The sequence below is a fragment of the Chinchilla lanigera genome, unplaced genomic scaffold, assembly GCF_000276665.1.
Source record: "Chinchilla lanigera isolate Chin_1 unplaced genomic scaffold, ChiLan1.0 scaffold00083, whole genome shotgun sequence".
NCBI classification, from domain to species: Eukaryota; Metazoa; Chordata; class Mammalia; order Rodentia; family Chinchillidae; genus Chinchilla; species Chinchilla lanigera.
In genome coordinates, this window is record NW_004955484.1 from 1,977,250 (window position 1) to 1,984,733 (window position 7,484).

Consider the following 7,484-nt stretch of genomic DNA (forward strand, 5'->3'; position numbering starts at 1 on the left):
CCTCCTTTTTTGACACAGGGTCTCACCATGTAGTTTAGGCTGGGCTTGAACTTGCAGAGGTCCTCCTGCCTCAGCCTGTGCCGCCACACCTGGCTGGTATGTTGATGGCATACTTCCGTTCCTCAGCTTGTCCTGTGCCACTGTGCATGTCCTTCTGTCCTAGTGTGTCAGTAAGCGCTGGCGGAGAAGCCAGCTGGCGGCGGGGAGGGAGGGGGGTGGCACATCCAGCCACCCGGCTCTCAGTGCTCCCTCACCTGTGCTGAGGCAGCAGAGGGCACCGCCAGGCCGGGCCGCATTCGTTGGTGTGGACATGAGCTGCTGTGACCTGGATGTCAGTGTCCTCCCACACCCTCGTGTGGAGACCCCAGCTTCCAGCGTGGTGGTACTGGGAGGGGGTTAGTGTTTGGGAGCGGATTTGGTCGTGATGAGCGAGCCCGCATGGTTGGGATCAGCACTCTTAGGAGAGAGCGCTCAGACAGACGCCCGCCTCTTGCCACTCAAGGACACAGTGGAGAGACGGCCGTCTGTGAGCCAGGAATCAGGCGGGCTGGGCTTCCCAGCCTCTAGAACCGAGAGAAATAAATTTGTTCTTTGTAGGCTGCCCAGTTTGTGATACTCTGCTATAGCAGCCCTAAAAAAAGACTAAGAGAAGGCCAACATGAGTTAGTTTTTTGCTTGCATGTACTTTGGAGGAATTCCGTGCTAAAATCAACGATGGTGCAAGGGCCACAGACCCACATACTTGCAGGAGTAGAAAGTTTGAACAACCTGTAATCCCAGCACTCGGGAGGCTGAGGCAGGAGGATCCTTGTGAGTTCGAGACCAGCCTGGGCTACAAAGTGAGTTCAAGGCCAGCCTGAACTGCCTAGCAAGACCCTGTCTCAAAAAAAAAAAAAAAAAAAAAAAAAGTTTGAACAAAACAAGCATGAACTGGGAAGCATGTTCCTTGTCCCAAGTGGGGCCTTTAAAAAAAAGATGTTTCTGTCCATTTCTGTGGGTTACATATAAACAGTTTCATTCTTTTTCTTTTTTTTTTTTTTTTTTCTTTTTGAGACAGGGTTTCACTATGTAGTTCAGGCTGCCCTTGAACTTGCTTATGTAGCCCAGGCTGGCTACCAACTCACAGCGATCCTCCTGCCTCAGCCTCCCAAGTTCTGGAATTATAGGCGTGTACCACCATGTCTGGCAAACACAGGGTTTTAATTCCTGCCACCCAACCTAGCAGAACAGGGTGGATTTGGGCATTAGATCTGAATCGTGGCTGCAGGAGGCACTGGGTAGGTAAGTTTTTGTGTTTGCCAAGTGCAGGGTCCTCCACTTGGAGATGAGGTGGTGGCGTGGGATGAAATGAGACCACAAGCAGCAAAGGTATGAGGTGAGCTGCTCACCACAGGGCAGAGACGGGCACGGTCCAGCCCTCCGGCTTAGGATGACTTCCCGACCTGGTGCTGACCTCAGGGCTATTTGCCGTGAGGTAAGAGGACGTCCTCAGGAGAAGCCCGACTGACACCTGTGGGGGCGCGTGCATGGCTCTTCCCACACCTGGAAGCAACAGCCTGTCTCCAGAACAGGCTGGTGTTTATAGACCCTGCTGCCTAGCTCTCTGGCTTTGCCTCCTCGGCGTGAGTCGTCGGGATTGGTTTCTTCTCCCCAAGAAATAAAGGCGCAGACAGGACTCAGCTGCGCTTTTGAAAGCTTTAAGCTTTCTACTGTTCAGTCTAGTGAAACCTTTGGAGAGTAAGATATTTCAGTTGCCTCTTTCCAGATTCTGCAGAGGGACCCGCAGGCCGCCTTCAGCCTGGCAAACCCGCTTGCGCCCAGCTGCCCCGTGTCCTCCCTGCGGACAGAGGTCCGGGCACTGCTGCAAAGCGGAGATTGCTGGTACTTGTTCGGCAGGCTCTCGGTTCCCAGCGGGGTCCCTCCTGTCCCACCGAGCACCATAGTTTCCCAGCACTGTGCTCCGCACCCGAGATGAGGTGCCTCGCGCTGCTCCTGCTTGGTAGGGAGGGTGGAGCAGCACTGCGTGGGATGACTGTGACGGAGACCGCTGCCCAGCTCGGGAGGAGGGCACAAGGGGCTCAGGGGCGGAGCTGTAGAGGGAGGATTAGGAGTTGGCTGGTGAAAAGGAACAGCGGCGCACACGGGACAGTCTTCCGGGAAGGGTGTCTGATGTGGAGGAACATGATGTGCAAAGGTAAAAGACGAGAGCAGGGCACACGGGATGAGGCTGACATGCCCTGGGGTCACAGGAGGGAGGCCTTCATCCCGATGACTCGGCACTCGGGGGTCTGGAGAAAGGGTCGCGGCATGGAGGCTGCGTCTGGACGCACGCTCTTCTCTGGAGCGGAGGACCGCCAGGTTACCGATGGCCGGCAGGGATGGGGTGGAGAGGCTGGGGGACTTCTGAAGAGAAAGGAGGCCCAGCCACCAGCAGTCTGAGTCCAGGGGAGGGGACTGAGGAGAAGCAGAGCTGGGACTGCAGGGGGCCGGAGAGGCAAGCAGGGGTGAGCTCTCCTTCAGAGTTTGACACTGTCCGTACAGCGGGGTGAGGCCTGGTTTGGTGCTCAGGCGACAGCCGTGGGCAGAGAGAAAGATTATGACATCGTCTGTTTATAGGAGGTCATTGAAGACACAAGTGAGGACGAAATCATCCAGGGAGCATGTGTGGAGTGAGAGAAGCCCCTGCTCCTGAGGATGGAGCCCTGGGGAAATGGAGTGCTCAGGAGCAGGTCAGAAAACATGGGAATGACCGTGACCAGGAAAGTCACAGGAAAATCAAAAGAAAGCAAATTAGAAAGTTGAGCAAAAATAAAAAAGGAAGTTGAGCATGCTGGCACATGCCTGTAGTTTCAGCTACTCAGGAGGCCGAGGCAGGAGGATCGCCTGAGTTTCTGAATTCAGCGGCAGGCTGGGCCACACAATGGAGACCCACATCTCAAAGACAGGACACAAGCCAATTAGGAGCCTAAAGGAGGCATCTGCTGAAGTGGAGAAAATATTAAAACAGAGGCAAAGAAGTTAAGATCTTTAAAGAATACATCCGTTGGGCACAACGTGGTTTTGGTAATCAGCAAACACAGGCAGCCTTCCTGTGCCAAGGAGGGGAGGGAGGGGAGAAATGCAGGCAGCCTGAGCTCTCCTCGGAAGAGCCCCATCTCTTCTTGTGAAATAGGAAGAAAATGTTTAAATGGGAAAGGGAACTAGGCAGGCGGAAAGGAAGGGAAACGAAAAAAATGACAAAAAGGAAAATGGAAACAAAGCTTTTATAATTAAGGAGGGGTTGAAGGGAGGGAGAAGGAATGGGAAAAAAATGAAGATCTATCATCACAGGTACAAATATGACAAATGTGGTCATTATGCATACCTAAAATGTGCCCATAAAAAAAGAGCCCAATCTCTGGGCTCACTGATGAAACGTAAACCAAAAAAGAAAGAAAAGACGGCCTGGCACGTGGTGGCGCATGCCTGTAATCTCACCACTCAGGAGGCTGAGGCAGGATCCCTGTGACTTCAAGGCCAGCCTGGGCTATACATAGCAAAACCCTGTCTCAAACAAACAAATAAAAATATTTCAAATACAAAAGCAAAAATAACAAATATCTACCACCCAATTAACCATAAGCATTTCGCTACATTTGCTTCTGGCCTTTACTGGTTGGGGAAATAAAACATGACTTGTGTTTGAAACGACACATTGACCCTTCACAAATCCCATCTCTCCCTTCATGAACCACCCACCACCCTGGGTCTAGTGTTTCATTCCTGAGGGTAGTTGAGAGCTTCAGCTGCACGTGCTGGTGCACCTGTAACCCCAGCATTTGGGAGGCTGAAGCAGAAAAGTTGCCACGAGTTCGAGGCCAACCTAAATGACACAGCAAGGCCCTCAAAAAAACAAACAAACAAAAGACTTGTATTACATAACTGTGTATCTGCAAGCAATATATATGATTGTTTTGCTTGTTTTTAAATGTAATATGGTGAATATATTTCTGTCTTTTTTTTTTTTTTTTGCCTTTTTTTGCCTTTTTTTTTGAGACAGGGTCTCACTATGCAGTTCAGGCTGGCCTTGAGCTCGCTTTGTAGCCCAGGCTAGTCTCGAACTCACAATGATCCTCCTGCCTCAGCCTCCGGAGTGCTGGGATTACAGGCGTGTGCCACCACACCCGGTGCACTAGGTCATTTTAACTGCTGAATAGTATTCCATTTTGTGAACCCATCACTTATCTTCTCTCCATTCTCTTGTTGGTAGACACATAGTTGGTTTCCATTTTTTTTTTGCTATACAAACAAGGGTGCAGTGATCATTCTTGCATATGTCTTTTGTACATGTGTGGGGGTTTTTGTGGAATATGTGCTTGGAAGTGGAATTGTAAGATCAAGGAATGAAGCTGGGAACCAAAGGAGGAGGTTAGGAGAGTTTTATTGGCAATGAGAATAGTTCCTCGGTACCCAGCAGGGGTCCCAAGTGAGTTGGTCCCAAAAGCCCTCAGTACAGAGCTCATGGTGGGTAAGGGGAGCACAGGAACTGCTCGGTTGTCTAGGGGCTACCTATCATGGGACTTAAATGACTCTGCAGATTTAAATGATCAACTAGAACTCAGGCTTCCAACCCAGTTCTTCAACATGAAGGTTTAGAGGAAACTGGGATTTAAGAGGGAACAATTGGTTATTTCGTATTTAAATTCCTCAGAACTCAGGAGCTCAGTAGGAAGGTGCTGTTCCTCCCTTTGGTAGGGAAGGGCCGTGCCCCATGTTGCCTGAGGAAAAGTCCTTGTTTTGACTCATCAGTACAGCTGGGCTGGGGACGTAGCTCAGGGCACAGCACCTGCCTGGCAAGCACAAGGTCCTGAGTTCGATTCCCAGTACCAAAAAAAAAAAAAGAAATACAGCTGGTCTCCCAACTGTGTGAGCTAGCTGCCATACTCACAAGGGAGTGCAACTATTTTGTATAGACATTGGCAAGGCCCAGGATTTTATGCACCTTCAGCTTTACTAGATAGTATCCAACTGTTTCCAAGGCCATGGTGCCATATGCTTAGAACAGCAGCGCACGGCAATTCCCGATGCTGAACATCCCACACGTTGAATTTTAATTCGGGGAATTTGATGATGGTGAAGTTACATCCCATTGGTTAGTTTCCTTTGCATTTTTATAGAGCTGCCGACTACATAGTGCAGGCAGTATAGCACTCAGATCAGGAGGCACTGGCATATTGCAGTCTTTATGAGCAGCGTGCTTCAGAGTACAGCATATACAGGGTACAACGTATACAGTGGCCTTGAGCATAGGTAAGACTTTTTTCTATTTACCTTTTTAGGTTTTATCTTTTGTGCAATTACTGTTACTTTTTGTCTGTTTTTCTCCCAGGTTGTCTTACTGCTGTTTTATTTTTTTAGGGGAGACAAGGTCTCGCAATGTAGTTCTGGCTAGCTTGGAGCTCACTATGTAGCCCCAGGCTGGCCTCAAACTCACAGAGATCCTCCTAGCTCAGCCTCCTGCATGCTGGTATTATAGGCGTGTGCCAACACAACTGGCTTGTTTTTGAGACAGATCTGGCTGTTTAGTTTGGTTGACCTTGAACTCCTGGCAATCCTCCAGCCTCAACCTCCCAAGTGCCGGGATTATTGGTGTCCCTGGCTATAGTTTGTGTTTTGCATCTCATCTGAAAGACTCCTTCCATATTCCAAGGTTGTAGATATCCTCCTCCTCCCCCTCCTTCTCCTCCCCCTGCTCCTCCTCCTCCTTCTCCTCTTCCTCCTTCTTCTTCTTCTTCGTTTTTTAGTCAGGGCCTTCCTATGTAGTTCATGCTGGCCTTGAACTCACTAGGTAGCCCAGGCTGACCTCAAACTTGCAGTGGTCCTCCTGCCTCAGCCTCCTCAGTGCTGGGATTACAAGTGTATGCCACCACACATGGCCCTTCAAGTGTTTCTAAGTGTCTTTATTTTTTGTTTTTTGTTTTTTGTTTTTTCTGTCTTTTTGAGACAGGGTCTCACTAGGCAGTTCAGGCTGGCCTTGAAATTACTTTGTAGCCCAGGCTGGTCTTGAACTCCTGATCCTCCTGCCTCAGCCTCCTGGGTGCTGAGATTACAGACATGCGCCACCACACCCCGCCTCTAAGTGTCTTTTAAAATTTGCTTTCCCACATTTATCTTTAATTCACCTTGAATTTATGTATGATATAATATAGTAATCTATTTTTTTCACACATATAACCACATATAGGATCTTGGAGTCATGGATCAACTAGTTCATCTTTCCCCCTTTTTCATATCACTGGTTTTTTTTGTAAGCATGCATTGCTGTTGCATTCTGTTTTCTCTAATAAGACAACACCTATTACTCATAATACTGTCACGCTATTTACTAAGACAAGCTTTCCCAACTTGATTTTGTTTTGCTTTGCTTTGTTTTGTTTTATTTTTGTGGTATCAGGAGTTAAACCCAAGGAGTGCTGGACTTGAACCTGTGATCCTCCTCCTAAACTCTTATCCATGGGGTTTAGCATCATTTGTTTTATTGTTGTTGTTGTTTTTTGTTTTTTTTTCTGGTACCGGGAATCGAACTCACGACCTCACGCTTGCCAGGCAGGCGCCGTGCCGCTGAGCTAAACCCTCAGCAGCATCACTTGTTTAAAAAAACTTAGTAGGTACTTTATTGAAATGACATCCAATTCAGGATCTGGAGATAATATTCATGTTTATTACAGTATTGTTCTCATCCATAATGGTATATTGCTAGCTCTCCCATTTAGGTCTTTCTGTATGCTCTTCAGTAATGGTTTGTTGGGGCTGGGGATTTAGCTCAGCAGCACAGCGCCTGCCTGGCAAGCACAAGGTCGTGAGTTCGGTTCCCAGTACCAGGAAATAATAATAATAATAATAATAATAATAATAATAATGTTTTGTCATTTTCTCCATGAAGGTCTTGCATATCTGTGGCTAAATTTATTTGTAGGTGTTTATTGATTTTGCCCCTTTTGGGAATGAATATTTCCCTCCTACTCTTACCTAGTTGGTTAGAACTGGTGTGTGAAAACATAATATTTGCACCGGCTGTGTAGCTCAGTGGCAGACCGTCTGCCTCACATGTACAAGGCCCTAGGTTTAATCTGCAGCACCACCAAAAAAGTATGGTACTTATAGTTGCTCTTGCTGTCAGAACAATGTTGAACTTTATTCTCATCTTCACAGATGCTGTTGGGTTTTTCTAGATAAATATTATCTGTGTATAAAGTTTGGCCCTCGTTTAGATTCCTATGCCTCTTTCCTGTCCTCTCTTACTGTATGAGTTTTACTGCCAGGACAGTGTTGAGTAGTAGTGCTAGCAGACTTTTCAGAAAATAACAGCTTGCTAGTATAATTCACACATTCTAAAGCTTACTCTTCTGCCGGGCGTGGTGGCGCACACCTGTAATCCCAACACTCGGGAGGCTGAGGCGGGCGGATGGTTCGGAGCTCGAGACCAGCCTGGGCTACAAAGTGAG

At 48.1% G+C, this 7,484-nt stretch overlaps 1 pseudogene; it reads left to right on the top strand.

The window, feature by feature from the left end:
- The first annotated feature begins 4,428 nt into the window (after positions 1–4,428).
- The window catches only part of LOC102018399, an 8,598-nt pseudogene continuing 5,542 nt past the window's right edge, over positions 4,429–7,484 (top strand).